The following is a 21,670-nucleotide window of genomic DNA, read 5'->3' as shown; positions in this document are numbered from 1 at the left end:
ACTGAAAAACAGGACTGAGGGTCAAAGCTTTTCTGTGAGCTTCCATAGGGACACTGTTGCTAGGGAAACAGAGTCCCCATAACTAGCAAGCTACCACATCTATCTCTTTCTGTTTTGAAGACTCACCTGCTCTGGACATTCTGAATTAGACAGGAGATAGAGGAAATCCAAAGAGTATCTTAAATACAAACAAGCACATAGACCAAGTGGCATATAAATCAATTAGTCCCATGCACGGATGAGGCACAGTGCCAAGTTATTTGCTATTTAGCGTGACGTTTCATGGGATACTGCTGGGATCCTCCTGCTCCCCTCACTGCAATTCAGCATCATTCTGTTCACGTGTCATACACTCACAAGCATTAGACTACGTTATTCCAGCAATCTGACTTTTTCCCTTCATAACTTACATTATTAAGAGTCAAAGACCAAATTTTGATCAACAGGAGAGGTCCATGAAAGGCTTCCCCAGTTCCTCATGCCCAGAATCATGGCGTTCTTAGAAGCATACCCACAAAATATTAACCTAATTCAAGCAGCAAGAAACATCCCTCTCCAACTCAAATAATTAGAAAGTCCCTATGAAAGACCCAGAGATTTAATTCACTGAGGGTTGGGGTTTTTTTGTCCCTAGGATAAACACTTCAGGTGAGCTTCACTAATTATATTCATCACGAGCTGAGCTCCTGAGGTTCCCACAACCCAACAGATTATTTGCCTTAATTCATTTCACACCTACTAGTTACACTTTCCTTTTTTTTTCCCTAACACCCTAAATCCAAGCTCTTTAACATCTTGCAGTGGGGATACACACAAGCCCCCACATATATGCACACATTTGAAGCAGTCATTAAGTGATTTCCTTTCCCTCCTAAAAGCCTCAATTTAAAAGCAAACTTTCAGTAGCAGAAACAGCTAAGAACCTGCCCAAGTTCAAAACCAGAGCTTGCATAATTTCAGCTCATTATTTAAAATAAAAAAATCTTTAATTACCAAGGGTTCGGGTTTTTTCTTCCCTTCATAAGATCCTACAAATCTTAAGGGAAAAAGCCTTTTTGTGGTCTTTCCACACTCTCACCAATTTGCTCCAAAAGCCTACAGTGATTTCCCTGAATTGCTTCCAAAATGAATCCCATAAAACAGCCTCTCCACTACAACCGCCTTATTTGCAGGCAAGTCAAAGGATCAGCTGGTTACAGGGCTTCTTTAGGAAAAACAAACAAACAAACCCAGGAATCAGGCCCAAACAAAGTGTTTGTAGTTTTAAATCCACAAACGCGCATGTTAAAGAGTGCCTACCCTGAGCCACAGGAGTCTCTTTGTGTGTAAGAAATACACCAAAAGCAACAATTCAGGAATTCACAGCAGCTATTCCTCACTCCAGAAAGGAGAGTCTGACCAGAGGTAGATTTGAAATGCAGTAAAATCCAGGGTTGCCAAAAACACCAGCCACGATCTATCTACAAGCAACACACACCACTGATGTTTGGTGGCAGGGAGGCAACTCCAGGGCAGATCAGGGCTTCCTGAAAAGGTCACTGCATCCTGTACCAGCCTCAGCATGGGGACCAACACCCAGTGTAGCTCAGTGGTGTTTACAGCAGTAAATAGTAGGAGCTTGAAGCACACAAAACAGAAGTCAGGAGTCTCAGTAGCCAGAAGTGCGGTCATAAGCCCTAGTCAAAAGAAGCCTTCCCATGCAACAGCTACTCACTGGCTGCCACCCCTGGTGGCAAATCCCTGATAACAAACTCCCCAAGACAGCAGCCCAAGGACCGCAGCGAAACGGGCCGTGGAAGGAGGTGACACAGGCCAAGCCCTGCAAGCTGTAGCAACGCTGGTCTCAGCTGCAAGGAGAGGTAACACAGGTTTACAAAATGCACCCACCAGCCGTAGCAAGCATCACAGGCAAAGATAGGAAAAAAAGAAACAGACAATCAGATGAAAATGCCTCATCTTCCAGTCTAAACATTGCCCCAAGGTTGGGGCTAGTGAACAGGGGGTATGTTGACCAAAACTGTTTTCTCTAACTAGGAGTGAAAATTGGGGACTGAAGAAAAATCATGGGAAAACAAGCATCAGAAGAAGGTTTCCTACATACCACCTACCTAGAGTTGGAAGTCACTGCCCAGACTTTGTCCAGAGAATTCCTGCATTAGTTTAACACAGCACTGCTACCACATCAGTCTCCCATCACAGGAAGGGAACCTTTTTCTACTTTATGTGGGATCCTTCCCTCATGTTTTATATTTCCTTTTTCACTTATTACCAGAGTTTTAATCCAACATACAGTCTCACTCCCGGAAAACGGAACAAGACCCAGAAAATGGCGGCTGTAGCAAATACACCAGCTGCAAGCTGTGTCAGGAAATGGGCAGGCTCTTCAGCTGAGATCACTCCTCCCCACGGCACCTTGCCCTCAAATATTGTTGTGAGGTGTCCCTGCCCACAGCAGGGGGTTTGGAACTAGATGATCCTTGTGTTCCCTTCCAACCCTGACTGATTCTATGATTATTTGCTTCCACTGGGTTGGCCCAAAGAAGACACCTATTGCCCTGAACAGAACTAAGCAGCGTTATTATTCAACACAATATGACCCTCCTGTAACCAGAGCCTGAAAGCAGGAGACACTGGTAAATTTTCATTAAGGTTCCTCTGCTAGCTACATGATTTCTGTTGCAAAACAACCCAGGTTCTGTGCTTTTTTCTTTTTATTTTTTTTTTCTTTTTGATGCATCTCAACAAACATAGTGCCAGTACTTAGCAGTCATTTCCTGCTATGGTAACCAAAGTGGTCTGATGCCTCTGAATTCCTGGACCACTTTAGCTATTTAAACACCTTTTAAACCATCCATTTCACTTAACACAAACTGAGGTTCAGAAAGAACCTCTCACTCCAGGTGCATAGGCAGATAAATTAATGTCAACTGAAAGGCAACTGAATCTCTGTGAAAAACCAGCCTCATCACTTGGTCACAGGCACCCAGAGGGGAGTGTGTAACAGCATCAAGGTGCCATCTCCACACTTCTGCAATGTGATGATGTGTGACATGCTTTGCTCCTCAGAGCTTTCTCACCATAACCTGTTCTGCAGCCTCCCCCAGAAAGAGAGATTAGCACCCAGTGCTGCCCAAGCTGCACTCTTATTTTACAGAGAACACCAAGGCCAAGCCACAAAATGATGAACTACATCACATGGGCAAACCAAGTTACTAGCTAAAGAAGCTTCAGGGACAGTCTGAATCCCACACAACTCTTTTATAGCTAGGTGGTCTCCCTCCACCTCCAAAGTCACTAAACTATCCCTTTTAAAGGAAAGATCACATGAAAGCAAATCACTTAACCAAGGCAACAAAACAAGGATAATTTCTTCTCATTGCAAGTGGACAAACAATTGCTCAATTTAGAACACATAATTTGTCAGATTTGGATTCAGGATTATGCCACCAACACCCCACACATGCAATTTGAAGTGACTTATAAGACTTTTAAAAGCCTTGCTAGTTATGGTAGATCAAAATAGGCAACCAAAGTCTAGAACAGTCTGGCATAGAATATCATTCCTAAAGGCTAAGTTCCAGTAAAGCCCCAGTTCTGGTTCAGAAGAAGGTGAGATAACCACAGTAGAATTCTCTTGACAGGAAAATCAAGGTTGACCTCATATTGGGCATTATGGCCTGTCTCAGATAGTGGTCTCTCCTCCAAGTACTTACTCACTGGGCCAACCTTAAAGGCTGTTATCCAGAATGATAACACTTGACCAATTATGAAAGTCAAGCCATTCACTGCAGTAAACTCTTGATCCAGTTCCAGCAATTCCACACGAACTCTGATGCATCACTAGTCCTCTGAGATGCTTAGTGGCCATCTCCATTCTGGAAACACGAGATGACATTTCAGTTTTGACACAAGACACATACCAGGATATTGTTGCCACTCCATGCTTCATTGGAACTTGGGTGAATAGATGGTGTATGAATTGACCACAAACTTGCTTGAACAGCAGCCAGCAGATTTCAGTAGAACCCCTGGACAGGTTTCATTCCAGTACCCCAGAACCTCAGGATTCAACAGCATACTCTTCCACAAGCTAATGATCTACAGGACAACTCAGTCTGCTGTGATACAGCCCAACAGACAAAACAGTTTGATGAATTCGTTAGAGAGATTTCCCTACTAATCCGAGTTTCACCCAAGAGTTCAACACCCAGAGTAGACTACCTTTGATAAACTCCCAGTCCATGCAGAGAGGAAAGTGGGATGCTTGACCACTAAGGAAATGAGAAGCTAAAGACTACCACGAGGCATCTGTGGGTTGAACAGAAGGACAAAAAAACAGATGGACACACACATTTGGCTTGCAAATACAAGACCAGGAATTCCATCTTCAATTTAAATATTAGTTGAAAAACTTACTAACCATCAACCTTGTTGCTAATAAAATGGACATAATCTTAGAGTCTTCAACCACAAACTCTACTACAGGAAAATGCATTATTAAATCAAATCTGAGCATGCCTCAGAATCTCAGCTCCCTTTGTTCCCCGAAGTTGCAGGGATGTATCTGGGCAGGGGGTGGAAAGAAAAGGAGGGGGATTATGAGCAAGATGGTTCAACTGGTTTCTTGTAAATACCATAAAAATGAACACTTGACCATAAACTGTGAATTGGATATAAAGAGAGAAAATAATTCTTAAAGAAATGAGCACTTTAAAGTGTCTCCTGAGCATCAGACTGAAGAAAACATTTATGAATTTTCCATCATGTTGTGAAGCACCATGTCAGGCAGGATCAACCACATAAAATTGTTTTGTGACAATACATGTAAATGGTTTTAACATTCTCTGTCCCTCTAAAGCAATAGCAGAGACCAGCCAAGCCATCTGAGAGTTCAGGACAGTAATAGGGCCTTTGAAGAGATTATTTGCAGGCTAATCCCATATTTTCTCATGGAAGCATTCCACCATTTGAAGTTCCACATTCTCATGGCACATTTCGCCTTCCAAAATTACCTCTGAGAGAGCCAATGAAAAATTATACACCGCACAGACAAGCATATAGCTAAATGATATGCATGTCTAACAGAAATAAATTATTTTCAAGGGGTCCTAAACTCAGCTTTTCCATTTGTGAGTACAACTGCACACAATAATACTTTATGTATAGGATAATTTATGTGTAAGAATCCATGCATTTCAATCAGACATACACAACTGCCAGGGCTTTCTGTTTGCTCCTTTTTGCATCTTCAGATGGAAAGTAATGGAAACAAACTCCTCTTTAAAGGTTTTTAAAATCTGAAAAAGGATGTATTTACAATCCTCATAATGCTGAAACACCTTCAAAGAAGAATTATCTATCAGAACATGGAATTTTAATGATAGTTGCTTGAAAGCAATCACTGAGAGATGTCCTCAACATGTCTCCATCCTATGCTGTGCCTTCCCCATAGAACTCTGTTTTCTTTATTCCCCATCTATGATTCTCAGGAGTTCAGGCTTCTAACCTTGGTCTTCTAGATGTCATCCAAGTCTATGAGTCAAACAAGAACTGGTCACAAGCGTGTGTGCCCCAGCGGTAAGTCCAAGCACTTCAATGTACTCCATATTCCCACTGAAGAAGGAAACAGTGAGGTTAGAGTAATCCCCAAAGTATTTGTTTTGATTTAAGGGGAAAAAAACCAAAAGCCGAACAGGCACACACAACCACCTTGCTTAGGATGCCAAGAATTGGTCATTTAAACCTTGCTTTAAAATAAGAAGAAACTGAAACACCAAGAAACTAAGATACAAGGAGACTGATTTGATACGCAGATCAACCCCCCGAAATAAGGCAAACACAGGTCACCACAGGAAATTTTTCCTACTGCCTGTTTAAAAAAAAAAACTGTTTCTTATCCAAGTGTATCAGTAGATAATGAATGAAAGTGGGTAGAAGTTTAGGAAGTCTTCAGGTGAGCTGCATATGGAACTGTTGGGATCTTGCTTATATTCTAAAACTCAGCCATTCCACCAGCCAGCAGTGAGTGAGCTGTGCTGTGCAGCCCTGCATTGCAAGCAGCGTGTTTCTCACTGGTTTTGTTTGTCTCCAATAAACTCTGAAGCAAAAGCATCACACAAAACACATTGGGATAGCAAGAAAAATCTGTACTTGCATTCTTATATCTTTGTCAGGCTTGGAAATATCCAAACAGGACAGCAGTAACTTGCTAGAACTTCAGCTGAAACAAAAGGGTTTCAATTCACTGCAGCTACACCTGGTACAAGGAGTTTGAGGGAGGGATCATCACACAAAAGGGGTGAAGGAGAGTTAAGACTGACTTGGATTTCATGGATTTGTCCAGTCTGAGATGTAATGTTTATATATATATGTGTGTGTGTGACTGTGAAGCAGTTGTTAGCAAGTCAGGTGTATTTATACATAGCACGTCACTGCTAAAACTAAGTCCTGTGGGATGGATATGAGGAGGCCACCTGCATCCCCACCACTGGAGACCCAAGGTTATGAGATCTGAAGAATACAAAGAACATCTGAAACCAACCTGAAAACCATACAGGAATCCTCCTCCAAAGCTGCACCACATGACCTTGCAGCAGAAAGTTAAACATCATTATTTCTGTCTCACCAGAAGACAGGTTATGGAACAGCAGACTGTGAGCATCATCACAGTGGGCTGAGGAGATGAATCACATCCATGTGCTCACACCATCACATTAAACTTCAAAAGCAAGTAAGCAATAACTACAAATTTCTCTACCACCCTTCATTTTTCATCTTGGCACCTCTGTTGTTCACAGTTGCCTCCCTTCCCCACAGAGGTATTGTCAGTCTTATTCTCCTGTTCTGCTGACATCCCTGACCTGGTGCTTGGACACAAAGAGAGCTCGGAGGAGAACGCAGGATGACCTGACTCATGGAATACAGATGCCTCTAATAACTTCTGTAACACAAAGAAATTAGATTAATCTCATAATCAAAGGTAAATGTCATGTTCCCATCCCTGGAGATACTCAAGGTGAGACTCAACAGGGCTCCGGGCAACCTGATCTAGTTGAGGATGCCCCTGATGACTGCAGAGGCGGCTGGACTGGATGACCTGTGGAGGTCCCTTCTGACCCAGACCACTCTATGATTCTATATTCAAGGCTTCTCTTCACTAAGCTTTTATCTATAAAACTCCACGTTTTATCACTGAAGAATTTAATTTCACTGCTTCATTCATGGTGCATCCCTGATCCTTGGGACTTTAATAAAGTAACTGGCTTTTGAATGGGTTCTTCTTGAAGTAACTGAATTTGGGGTTCAACAGCAGGAAGAGTCTCCAAAGTTGCTTTCAATAACTTAACCAAAACCAAACCAAAACAAGCTCCCTCAAAAAAACAAAATACACACACCAAAATAATACCAAACAACCAAAAAACCCAAACAAACCAGGTTGGGTGAGGCTTTGAGCAACCTGTTCTAGTGGAAGATGTCCCTGCCCATGACAGGTGGAACTAGATGACATCTTTAAGATCCCTTTCAACCCAAGCCATTCTCTGATATGGTCCTATGAAAACAAAACAACAAAATCCTACCAAACTTACACTACTTCCTATATTCTCTTTGTCTCTATGAGGAGGAGTGCATTAGATCAGATAAGGGATATTAAATGGCCTCTCAGGCTGACAGCAAAGAACAGCTCTAATGGGAGTCCCAAATTGTGCTGCCAGCAATATACTGTACTTACAAAACAGTAACATCAAGATGCCAGAACAGTGCCATGACCTATATTTCCTGCAAACCAATTTTCTTCTTTGTAGGGTGGATAGAAAGAATCCAACTGCTTAAGTTCCTTTTCTTTCTGCTGACTCTGCCTTACCATACACATTCTCCCTATACCAAACTTTTCTGTACCCCCAAGCACTTAGAGCATGAATTACCTACGGTCTGGTTATGCAGTTATAAACAATAAATACTGCAAAATCATGATTAGGTTGCAATAACTGGGTGGGAACAGAATTGCTTATATCTTGTTTCCCTACTTTTAAGAGACACTAATTCCCTTAGCGGGGAATCTTAAAGAGAAGAGGAATGCTACAGAGGAATAGAGGTCACAATCTGAGGAACTTCTGTGGATTTATTATTAATGGGGTATAGCTTATCTGCTGTTGTCAGAGCATGAATAAAAGTTCAGACCTTAGCATTTGCACTCTCAAAATGACAAGTTTGCCCACCCTCTTACTTTTTACACTGTGGTGTAAGCAGAGGCAATGCTAAGCTTAGGTCACAGTGACAGGCCTACCTGAGCTTCTAGTAAGGCAGCACCCAAAAACCCCCACATAAATCCACTGCTAGCACAAGGCAAAACCATCACTAAGGAGTGAGGTGACTGGGAGACAGACATGTTTTTTTCCCTATTTCTGAGGGAAATGGGTTGCTTGGGTTTTGCACACATGAAGACACCCAAATTTCCAACATTTTAATTTATCTTTTTGGGTACTCCCAACCTACAGCAAATTTGCATTCTTTAAGGAGAACATTAAAATTGAGACAAACATTTTAGAAGACAGTATCTCTGCCTGACCTCTTTGACTCCCACTGCCTTGACCTCCAAAAAGAACATTTTTTGCCTCAGAAGAGCAGCTTCACTCCTGTCTTATACAGACACACAGTGCTCAGTGGTCAACAAACCACCTGAAAACTTGTGTTCACCATCCCATCCCCCTCACAGAGATGCCAAATGCAAACACTCTCCCTCAGGCAGGAAAATGTGGAAAGAGAACACCTGATGCAGCTTTGAGTCCAGAATTGTCACACAGAGCCCTGTTGTGCCACAGCACCACTCGTCTCAGCAAAATTGAAATCGTTCTGTGTCTAACATTTTGAATGATTTCCCAACTTCTCACTTGCCCCATCTGCTCCTCTCAGTTCATTTGGATTTGTTTTAGCCTTTGTGTCTATGGTGGCACCAACAAAACTGCAGCATCACTTCAAGTTCCACAGTGATGGAGCAGTGCCAAGTGAGTCTCAAATTCAGCTTCCTTCAGAAGAAAAATCACTGAAACCCAGGATAACTGTCCCCAGTTTGCTGTCTCTGCCTTCCTCCAAAATGTGCACAAGCAGCTGTCTGCCTTCAATGTGGAGCTCTAAAATAATATGCCATTTATAAGATAACCAACATTAAAATGAGAAACCAAATCATAAACAGAATCATAGAACCTCCTGGTGGAAAACGAACTTAAGATCATCAAGTCCAAACGTAACTCAATCCCTCCCTGCATACTACTGTTAGACCAATACAGCAAAGAGCATAGATGCCACATCTCAGCCCCAATTTTACTTTACTACTGGGGCAAATTAGCTAAGGAATTAAGTGACAATTACTTGTGTTCATGCAGTATTTGGTTTCTTTGCTGTTAGAATCATAAAATCATTTTTCTTGGAAAAGACCTTTAAGATCATCAAGTCCAACTGTTCTTTAACTCTATGAAGTCTGGTGCTAAACCATGTCCCTCAGCACCACATCTCCGTGTTAGGATGGTATTTGTAGGCCATTTCCAGTAAAAATAACAGCTACTTTCCAACATTTAAGAAACCAGGATTCTGAAACCAGACACAGAACTTTTAGTTAGGTGAGAAAATTGGTAAACATAATAGGCGAGATATGCACACAAAAGGGTTGGGGTTTGGAGTTTCTTGTTAAAGCATTACACCAGGTAGGCAATCACAGTCCTCCACCTGAACTTCACCCATCCATGGCTTCAAAAGGGCATTAAATAGGGTGGAAGAAAGGTGTCACAAATAAGCACATGGAAAAACCCACCACAATCTGCCCATACAAGTTTCCTCTGGAAAAAACTCAACTCTGATGGAGTAAACAAAAGAAACTAAAAGCCTTGCACACACACACTTGTTCATCTTCCCACAGGCTTCAAGTCACAGATCATCAGATTAATGAAGGCCCACAAAGATGCAGTTATTTTAAGGAATCAGGTCAAGACATTCACTTCTGAGCAACCAAGGATGGAATACACAATATTGCACAGTGAAAACCGATGGGGAACAGCACCCACAATAATGTGCAATGACGCTTTGAGCATCATGATGCTCAAAGCCTCAGCAAACAGTGGTCTCAAGTTGCTTTAGATTTACTCCAAAGAAGGGCTCAAGCTCAGTGAATTTTAAACCTCTCCAAAACATTGAAGTACCAAGTAGCAAACACCACAAGTGACTCTACATGGGGCTTGGTTTGGATTTGTAATAAATTTCAGGACATGCCAGGTACAGGCTGCCCAGAGAGGTTGTGGATGCCCCCTTCCTGGAGGTGTTTAAGGTGAGTCTGAATGATGCCTTGAGCAACTAAGTCTGTTTGAGAGGTGTTCCTGCCTATGGCAGGGAAGTCAGAGTAGATGATCTCTGAGGTTCCTTCCAACCTGGGCCATTCTATGATTCACGTAACCATGAACTTCTGCTTTAGCATCAGTAAAGCACACAGTGAGGGTATCAATGCCTGCCCATGTTTGGCACTAGCTCCACTAACCTGAATCACTTGGCCAGAACTTCTTACAGCAGCCTCAGTGGTATATTTTTTCCCCAGCGCCCATTTCTCCTTTTCAGTGAAGCTAGTGAAATTTAGCTTTACAGTTCTGAAGATGTGTGTCTACATATCTTTACAAAGAAGTCACTAACCACACTGCTACTGCTGCAGCATCCTGAGAGCCAGTCACAAAGCTGAGCTGGTCCTGAATTCAGGGAACGTCATTCAGTGGTCATTGGAGAGTCAATGAGGCAGAAAGCAAGTTAGCCAGGCAACTGCAGAGCCCAGGGTCCAATCAGATGTGGGAACTGCAGAGGAAGCAAAGGTGAAGAGAACTAGAGAGCCAGCACCTGATATTTTCAAGGTAAAATACAATGTTTGCAACTAAGGTAAAAGCAGGAAGAGATCTCTCACTGGCAAAAAAAAAAAAAAGGCTGGCTGGCTCCTGTGAAATGCTTTGAAAGGCTGAGGTGTAACTCAGTGAGCACATTCATAAGGGTGTCTAGAAACAGGAGAAGAGGGAATGGTTTGAAGCTGAAGGAGAGTAGGGTTAGACTGGATCTTAGGAAGATGTTCTTCAGTACAAGGGTGGTGAGACTCTGGAATAGGTTGCTCAGGGAGGTTGTGGATACCTCCTCTTTGGGGGTGTTGAAGGCCAGGTTGGATGAGTCCTTGAGCAGCCAAGTCTAGTTGAGAGGGGTCCCTGCCCATAGCGAGGAGGTTGGAGTAGATGATTTCTGAGGTCCCTTCCAACCTAAGTCATTCTGTGCTTCTGACTCTGTGATAGTGTTTCTTCAAGAGAGGGAAAACCAAATCAGAATACATATCAAAAGAATGAATTAACTAGCTGTGATGCACATACCACTCTCCCTCAAAAAGCACAACTGCTTCAGTTTCTGTTGCTATCTGTTGATGTCTGCTGACAGGTAAAAAGTGCTATTCCATTCTCTAATTTGCACTTTTGAAACACAGGCTCTATCATCTCCTTGTCACCATGAAAGCTTTAGCAGCCATGATGTACAGCATCATTCCAACGATGAAATCTTTAGTCAGATACTGTTTTGTTCCACGACACACTGAAAGAAAAGTTCCTTCAACTAAATGTCTCCAGTCAATTGCAAAATACATTATTAATGAAATTAGAGTGAGAAGAACCTTTTTGTATGTGTAAGAACCTTTTACTAAATAATTCCAAATGGCTCTACTGCACAATTATAGCAAAGTTCAGATACATTTTAAATGTTGCCATGTGTAAACTCCAGCAGGTATTTGCCCTTGGAGTGATAATCTGAAAGCAACAGAGTTGGTAAGAAGTTAAATTATTAATAAACTCCACTCTAGGTCTTCCCACTAACAAATGTCATTGTACTCCAGAACCCTGCACATGGTAACACACTTGCTACTAGAGCAGTACTTCATTTCTTCAAAATGTGAATGAAGTTACAGAAACAGACAAGCATTTCCTCAGAAAAACAACTTCTTTCAATGTAAGACAGACAGTAAGAAAGAAAAGTCCTTCCTAGGTCTCCACAGGCAAAATGACCTGGGTAAATTAGAGCCTCCAGGACTAGCGGTGATATTCAGCCTAGATCATTCCTCCCCAGGGAAAACCACCTGATCTCCTGTGATTAGGCACTAGATAACTGTAAAGGAAAGATTAAAAATTCAAAGGAAAAGGAAAAAATGCCTGATCACACCATATCACCATCATCAAGGATCTGTTCGAGGACTGAGTTGCTCAAGGACTTGGCAGTGGTTTCTTTTCACATCTAGGTACCCCATGCAAATCTGACTCAAGCTGATAATGATGAAACCTAATTGCAATCTGACAGCTGTTCAGTGGCTTACACAGTGTTGCCCACTCTTAAGATATTATCACAAGTTTCATGATATTTAGCATTCTTCTTAAGCTCCAGTTCCTCAACTCAAGCTATTACCTAGGATTCTCCACTTACAATAAAAATTAATTGGAGTTTGCATCCCATTGGAACAAAGCTTAAAACATGATCTAAATTAAATAGAATGGTTCCTAAACTAATTTTTCAAAAAATAAATAAAGCAGAGATTGTTTAAGTCTGCAAGATTTTTAAACTGAAAAAGTGATGTTTTAAAAACTGAGCCAGGAGCTTTGCAGCACTGAGTGTCTTACCACAGCTCAACATCCTTCCTCCAACACCAATGCCTGTCTCTTAGAAACAACTTCAACCATCTCCATATGTAGTCCAGCTCAAACACCTTTAACTCAAGAGAAACTCATGTGACAGCAGGGTAGAGGAGATGGTGTACTGTCCTATTTTGGCTTTTGGCTAAGTTCTTCACCTATGTGGAAGAAAGCCCTTCTAGCTTGGAGCAATGGGCCAGCTGGCCCTGTATTCTGTAACCTTGACTCTTTGGCAGTCACCAAGAGCAGACACATATTGTGATAATATACTAGAACACATTTCCAGCCTCCAGACACTTGTGAACCTGGCATTTCTAATTCAGAAGCCGCATCACCTCATGCAGTAAGCCCTCAGTTCTACCACAAACTTGCCCAGAAGTTTGTGTGGTTTGTGTAACTGTTTAGCACTCTCACCGTCTTGAGGCAGCAGACAGCTTTCTCTCATACCACCACCTCACATGAAGTATCTTCCTTGTTCTGCATCTGCTGCTTGCTCTTTTTGTTTGACACCCTTTGCTTAATTTACTGGAAAAGACAATTCCTTATTCAGTTCTCTATATGGTTTTCACAGGCCTCTATCTTGAGTGCTCTCCTTTCTGGGATAACCTTCTCCTCTTCCACTGTCTTCCTCTGATACTGGGGGGGACACAAAAGCTTTGTGTAGGGTAGCTCAGCCATGCTCAGAAAATAAACAGGTAAAAATCTCTCCATTCTGTTTCTGTAAAACAGTTCTTAATTGTCCAACTCAAACCTAGCACACACCCTTTCAAAGCAGGATACTTACCTAATTACTCCACTTTTCTTCCATTTATACTTAGATTTCTGTATACAGAATTCAAATTACATAGCTCAGAAGGAAAATTAGACACTGATGACTAACTGAGACCTAAGTTTGAATCAGGAAAACCTTTAGGTCCACCACCACAAACCAGCAGTCTAGAATTTTGGTCATGAAATGAAAAAGCAGTAACATTTTGATCCCAGATGTACTGCAACAGCCAAATATGGCAAATATTCATGCAATCCTTCTGTTCTCTTTCTAGACCTTCTAGGTTCCTAAGAGGAACCTCAAAACACATGCAAGAAGAACTGGAATATTTTAAACATTGAGCAGAGCTGACCTTTACATACAACTATTCTATTATTTCAATTACGTGTAACAAATCTGTTGCAGTTTTAGGCTGTGCCTTTAAAAATTAAGCTGCAGATTTCAAGCAGAAAAGTGGAGAAATATAAATAATTCACTATTGCGTGTAAAAACGAAAACAAAAGATTATTCTAAACAGATTCATTGGGCAGTTGTTTCATAAACATCTTTCACATTTCACTTCCATTCTCATTCCTTGTCTTTTCTCCTGTGGTTTTGGCTGTTCTGCTTTGCTGGGGAGAACATAATCACTTCTGGCTGACCTTGAGAAAAGATAAGAACGCTAACATTGCTTCTTTGAACTAACATTCCTTCAATCTCCTCTTTTTTTCTATTACAGGAAGGGGGGATGAGGTTTGGGGGGCAGTGGAGCAGCTCCCCTGCTTTCTCCAGGGAACCCAGAGAGGGATACAGGGGGGTTTCTGTGCTATTTTCTGATTGTAAATACCTGTATAATATTGTAAATACTGTATATTTTGTACATATTCATTGTATTCCATTGTAGAGTGAAGTTTTTGCTTTGTAAATATAGCTTCCATCTGCTTCCGAGTCAGTCATGCTTAGTTAATGAAATGGGAAATTTCAACCCACTACAAAATCTCAGAATGGTAGGGGTTGGAAAGGACCTCCAGAGACCATTGAGTCCAGTCTCCCTGCCAGAGCAGGATGACCTAGGACAGGTCACACAGGAACACATCCAGGTGGATTTTGAAAGTCTCCAGAGAAGGAGACTCCACAACCCCTCTGGGCAAGTTGGGTTAGTGCCCAGTATGTCTGTAAGGCTTTATGAATAGAGTGGAGGTGCTGAAGTTTTCTCTTTCTTCAGCTTTGTCTTCTCATAGTTCTAAGCCAAGCAAGACCTATGCTGCATCAAAATGGAATTTGAGAAGCTGGTGATCCTGATGTCCTTATGCTAGGACAGATTTCTGCAACCTCTGGCATGCAGTTTTCAATTACATGTCCAGTAACCATGGGGCTGCTGCTGCTGGACAACTTCCATAGAGAACTTGTGATTTCACCATAGTGACACCAGCATCAGCAAAGAGCGCACTCACAACCTGAACCGAGGCTTGACTCCAACTTAGAGTCCTCCTGTGGACCAAATCACAAAGCCTTTTCCACATGAAAAATAACTATTATAATTTGAAGCATGAATTTAAGTTCATTTGAAGGCCTGCAAAACCATGTACAGGTACGGTTATTTCAGTAGTAAAGTTGCAATTTTCAGTTGAGCTTCAGCCAACTGAAGGTGTTTAAACATTAAATCTATATAAGCCAGTCCTAATCTGAAGGATGTTTCTGATAAGGCCCTGTACCAGCTTAACAGCATAGGGAAAAATAAATCAATTTGAAGTGAGACTTGTTCAGTGATCATGTACATCTCAAACCTATGACTGGAGGGACTTTGCTCTATTGACAGTAATCACACACTAAAACACAAGCCTGACATCATCTCTTCACTCACCAGACAAATAAAATTTCACATTGGAAAACAATAATGACAACAAGTTAATGTTTTCAGTAATAAGTTCTCCTCACAAAGAGCACTTGACCTTCATTGTAATTTCCACAAAGCTTGCAGTAAACCACCTGAGTGTGTATAAAATGTAATGAATAAAGAAATACTAAAAATGATAGAATGTTATTAAAGTAGGTCACAATTCAAACAGCACAATTACTGGAAAAATGATGTTTGAAAATGCATCACTCCCAAGCCTTCTCACACTGATGAGCTACTCTATAATTTATTTTGCCTAACAACAGCTTCTGTCCATATTCTCTCTCTCTTCATCCCCAAAGACTCTATTAATGCAGCCTCATGTGCCGCATGACAGCATAATGCCCATATGAGGCATGAAATGTCACAGATCACAGCTTTACACCTGGCCAACATAATGTATTCATCAAACTCTTTCAAGCAGTGGAAGCATTTGTTGTTATTTTGTGGGTCAAGCCATGCAGAGGCAGATGGAATGGGCACTTTATTTACATGTGATGTCCCTAAGCCCATTCACTTTATTCACGATGGACAAAATCTATCCTTACAGAGTCATCCAAGAAGCCTTGGACCAAAGACATTGTTATTTTACAAAGATAAGGAAGAGTGGTTTCCTCTGAGTGACAATGAACATTCATTTTGTTCTTTAACACCACATTCCACATATTCTGAACATCCTGAGAAATAGGAAGGTGGGATTTTGATTCACATCCTACTAGGATATCAGGGTAATTAAGACCCATCTGTATGTTAAGGCAACTCTGACAGACAGTAACAGAATGATGAGACTCTCCCCAACACTCACAACTGCCCCAGTGAACACCCACCAGACATTGCCCCAAGTTGAAGTGGTCAGCTTTTCACTTTCAACTAGAAATTCAAGGCACATGGCTGTCAATACTGGCTTTAACCATCCTTTCATAGACTACAAAACAACCCAAACTGTTCACAAATACATGAAAATGTAGAACAGAAATCCTTGGATTCAAAGTGTAGCATCACTTTACATATTATGTGTATTTTGAGTGATTTGGAAACAGACACTGGGGTTATCATGAGAGTTTTGGGGAAAATTTCTATATAAACAGCAAAAATCTTTGCTTCACTACAAGGAGAGTGTTAACCCTGTTAGCTTTCAATTATCTGTGTTGATGCACATCAGTATTAGTGACACCAGTTGCTTAGAAGTGCAATCATCTTGTTTCAGCTTACCAGAAAACAATCTCAGGACAGGTCTTCTGAGAGAAAAGGAAAAGAGAAAAGGCTCTACTATTACACAGCTCTTCATATTTTGTTAATAAAATTACATATGAAAGGCTGGATGCATATCTAATTTTATCTCTCAGCATCTGCCACTGCTTCATGACCTCCAAGACAGACTGCAAGTACTTGGATAAACAGATTAGCTCAGGAGACAGAGATATCCTCCAGGTTCCCAGAACCATATTTTGGCTAAATCACAACAAAGGCAACATCTCTAAACCTCTAAAATAACATGAAGCTTCTTCTCCCCAAGAAGCACACTGCCACCCTACTAGTTTTCCAGCAGTATACCAGAAAGTACTGATATTAAAATGCATTTGGCTTCAAGTTCAGATAGCTAAAAGGAAAATCTTGACTACAGAAAAAGTAATATTTTAGATATCAGCTCCCTTCTCCAGAAACACCAGTTTCAGTGTCATTTATCATCAGTTCACTATTGACACATAAGTCTTCCATCCATAGGGGAGAAAACCAGCACACTAGAGCTTAAGGGGAAAAGGCAATACACCATGGCCAACTCCATCTCTGAAGGGACTTCTCTATAGGAAGACAAGAGTTATTTAAACTGGAACTGGACTTTGTTATGTTACAGCCAAGAATACAAAGTTCCAGGGAACAGAGGGACAATAGTGTCACTGCACCTCTACATACCACTCACGAAAGCAGAAAGAAAAAAACAAGTCATGCTGGGTGTCTGGAATTCCTTCTGGCTTAGCTCAAGGTGAAGAAAATCCCTGGACCTGTGGAGTCACAAGGCAGGTGTGCCCACAAAGAGCATTGACCGAAACAACAGAGCCTAAAGGAAGGCAAAGCATTCACTTCATCCTCAGGACAAAGTGAAAGCTCAGGCTTTCAAATGAGGTGCAAAATAGAGCCCTGACCATTCATCGCCATTAGAGATCCCATGGCAATCCCTGCAAGAGTGAAAATGTTAACTAACATGTCCTGGCCAATATCCAACTTGGATAATTGCATTCTGCTTCCTAAATTCCCCTTACAGTTTCAATTGGATTAGTTTTTCTTCATCTCTCTTCCCTAAGCCCCTCCTGCATAACACTTCCAGCCCAGAATGGCTGCTGCATTCCACTCCTGAGATGCCTAAGTTAGCAGCGTTGGGCAATCCCAACATACATTTTGTATACATGAGTCAGAGAAAATGCTCTGTGAGCCACTGTAATACCCTCACCGAGGTGCATTTAACTTTTCAAATGAGAAATCCCACTGATGCTAGTAAGATTTTTTTTTTTTTCTCCCCTAATGCTTTGCCCTGCAAGGAAGAATGAATGAACCAAACCCAGCCTCCTGCCAGTTTGAGAAGTCCTTCGCTGAACCACATCCTCAGCAAATGCAGTTGCTCTGACTTCACCAGAACTCTGCTATGTTAAAACAGGAGTAAATATTCATAGAGTGTTTTTCCACTAAGTCACTCATATTTAAAGGTTGCAAGAATCAAAGAAGCTGGCTGCTAAATGCATCAATCTGTGGATACAAAAGAGGAATATTGGAAGGTATTCTCCTTGCTTTTAACTGGCTTGCACAATCTTCCTGCAATTTTAAAAGGGAAGTTGAAGGTCCTTTAACTGGGCAGACTAGTGAAAAATGAAAGTGCTGTGAAATGTGAATCTCCTGTTGTTGGTTATGTCTACGCTACTCCAAGTACTCACAATACTATGGAGGCAAACTGCAAAGTCCAGACACAAAGCATTCTACCAAACAGGAGGAGTAAAGGTGATTTATGTGCATAAAAGCAAAAACTGACAAGCCTTTGATTTTCTTGCAGAACAATCCCAAAATGAGTGTCAAGACTGCTTAGGGTTTTCACCACCTGCATATCCTGTAATACGACCATTTTATCCAATATGCTCTTTTGTAGACACCTTGTAAGGGGTCATTTCCATTTGCTATCCAGGTTACTTAAAAGACTACAACCCCTCTTCCAAGAGCACTTGGCAACAGTTGAGAATGGCTTGTTTTCATTTCCAGCCAGCTTCTGCACCCTGGTAAAGCATAAAACCATAAACATGCCACCTACTTCATTTGTTTAGATCTTCAGTAGTAGAAGAATATCCTTAAAAGTCTGAGAGCACAATTGTAGCAGCCTGTAGCCAGATGAAGAGGGAACAAATACACTCATTGTGGTATTTCTTCATGAGTATCGTAACCCTCCTCTCTTCTTCCATGTCGACACTGACCTCAGTAGGTGTCATTGTGAAAGCACCCCTATTTGCCAGCTCCAGGCTGTGTTAGCAGCAACATCACACCCACTGCCCTACACCAAGTGTGGGAGGGAGTGATATGGGACCTCTCTGTGCATCCTACTTCAGTGGCAAACACACCTAGTACTAAGATATGGAACTACAGTGAAAGTTGAGGTTGGTGCTAGAGGATGAATAGTAGGCATAAACATGACCAGGCTCATCTGATTATCACATACAGATCTGCAAAGGAATTTTATGTCAGAATTAGATGGTTAGAGAAACACAGAGTACGTTCCTGATCTGCGGGGCACATATGAAATCAGTAAGAAGAAAGCTGACTGTTAGAAGTGTCTGACTCAACTTTTCTGTTGCTCATGTACTACCATTCTGGGTACCAGTCCTGACTCTAGCCCAGCTGACATCAACTCAGGAAACAATACCCATCCTCAACCATACATTCATCTGTTTCCATAGTTTCCTCTCAAGTGGAGAGATGGGCTTGAGCTAGAGGATGCTGAAGTTTAAATCCTTAGCGTGTGCAGCGCTCCAGATTGCCTGGCATTTCTGCAGCAAGGCCAGGACTGAAAGCTTAGTCCTTTCACTGCAACTGAGTTTCAAAAGTGTACAACTATTCATCAATGGCCTCAGTCTCACAAACAACCTTAAAAAAAAAAAAAAGGACTGGAGTAAGATGTCTCTTTCAGCCACTCCTCTCTTCCCACTTCCATATTTTTTGCACAGTCCTGTCTGGAGTGGAAACATTAGCATTACTGTGCCCTGAAACATCACAATCAATAAAAAATTAGCATGACTACAGGAACAGAAGCTTTGGATTAGAGAGATCTAAAACTGGAAGGATTTCCATCCCCGCCCCTCCGCATCCTGACCAATCCTTCCAAAACCTGACTGTAAACATTTTAATTCTCTGTCAGCTTGCTGGAGGAAATCATTAGAGAGGCAGAATTAGAGAGCAGCGTGTGCAGCTCTGCAATAAGCATCTGTCAGTCAAGCAGGCATCACCCCGGTCACCCCAAGCACTTCCAGCCTCCAATCCAGGAGAAGAATGCTGGACACAGAGGGCATGCTTGAGCATTGATTGAGTGATGAGGCCAAAGCTGTACTTCAGCCAGATATGTAATTTTGTATTTATTATTTAAAACAAACAGAGCCACTCTCTCTCCCCATCTCTGGTTCAAGCAGTTTATACATTTAATTCAATTTTAAGAGACACGTGTTTGTTTACTAGAGCAAACAAAAAGAGTAATGAAGAGCTGCAGTTAGAGAGAAGCAGCTTGCTTGTCTCCTAGTCAAAATTAAAATTTAGCACCAAACATTGACTTTGGAAGGTAAGCAGCTTAGTTCCACTGCTGCTTTTCACACCTTCCAAGTACACGCCAGAGAATTTGGCGCGAGATCGCTGGATGCACACTGACCTAACCTGAAGCTCCAGCAGTGCATCCCTCAGAAAACAACACCTCAGCTCCTGTAGGGTTCCTCAGGATAAACCTTCATCACTCAATTTGCCAACACCAACCACCACAGGAATCTTTTTCCCTTTTATCTCTAGTTTCCCTTGCCTTCACTCCTTGCAGCATCATAAATAGAGAAAGCCATACAGGGAAGAGAATGATGGTTTGGTGTCCTACTGCAATCCAGTTGGCTAATAGATTCAAGCAGGAGAACTCAGCAGCAATTAAAGCAAGAAAGAAAGGGCAGAGAGTAAAGAAAAATGAGGTGAACCTGTTGATAAATAAATAAATAGAATTAAACCATTGGGTTTGGAACTTTCCATTTTTGAGATGTTTGGTTTAGATCCACCACTCTCATGAATACCTACCAGCAGTTTAACACAATTAAAAAAGAACAGTCAATTCAGCCCAGATTCCTTAAATTCAACATTGTTATCTCCTGTAGAACTATTGAAGTCTACTGGAAACATAGCTGCAGCATTTGAGGGTTATTTGCTCCAAGGACCTTTTTAATATGGCTGTATTGTTAACACTGCAGTGCAAAAACCTCTCCAATCATATTAAAAGAAATTTAGCTCAGAAACAGAACTTGTGGACAATGAAAAATACATTTGCTTCAATTTGCACTCATTTAATAACAGCATTATTTAACAGTATCAGCTAAAATGACTCCTCAGAAGACAGAGCAGTGCACCTCTTCTCATGAAGACTCCCAGGGCACCAAAATGAAATTCCTTTCTGCAAACATTTAAAGCAGCAAGCAGCACCAGAAAGGCCACATTTAACAGAGAGAAAAACAGTTTGTGACCGATCAGAAAGAACAGTCTCACTCTGTATCCCCCCCTGCCTCCATTTTCACTTTAAAGATGCCACATATTTCAGTGGCCAAAAAAAATATTTTCTTCCACTGGAGGTATTTGTCATGCCACTTGGATTCTCATTTAAAAAATTAAAATGAAGCTCCCATTCAATTTGCACACATAGGAAACAGCTACTAAAATCTGGGACCACACTGTCTCCCATCACTAATCAAACCCCATAGATCGTGCATAATTATTTTCTTACAAGGTTATGCCTAATTGGCCACTAACCTGACTGATTAATCACCTACATTAAAAGAAGGCGCTGACAAAAAGGCTGAAGGACAACAAAATATTTATTCGGCTTGCAAATATTAACCCAAGAGGGGCCAAGCTGGTTCCAGTCGCTGCTGACAGGCTGCGCAAGCAGAGACTGGAAGGAGAACCCTGCTCAAGAGCCACACACACAGAGATAAGAAAGAAACCGGTGTCTCACGTTCATCGCCACTACGGCCGATGAGTGGATGCTCACTACAGCTCTAAGTTGGCTTTGCCCGGCTCTGGAAGCGTTAAATTATTCCACAGGCCCCCGAGACGGCGGGTTCTCCGCGCAGA

Source organism: Dryobates pubescens, chromosome 11 (assembly GCF_014839835.1).
Source record: "Dryobates pubescens isolate bDryPub1 chromosome 11, bDryPub1.pri, whole genome shotgun sequence".
Lineage (NCBI taxonomy): Eukaryota > Metazoa > Chordata > Aves > Piciformes > Picidae > Dryobates > Dryobates pubescens.
The sequence above is the reverse complement of the archived record's forward strand: the minus strand, read 5'-3'. Positions refer to the sequence as shown.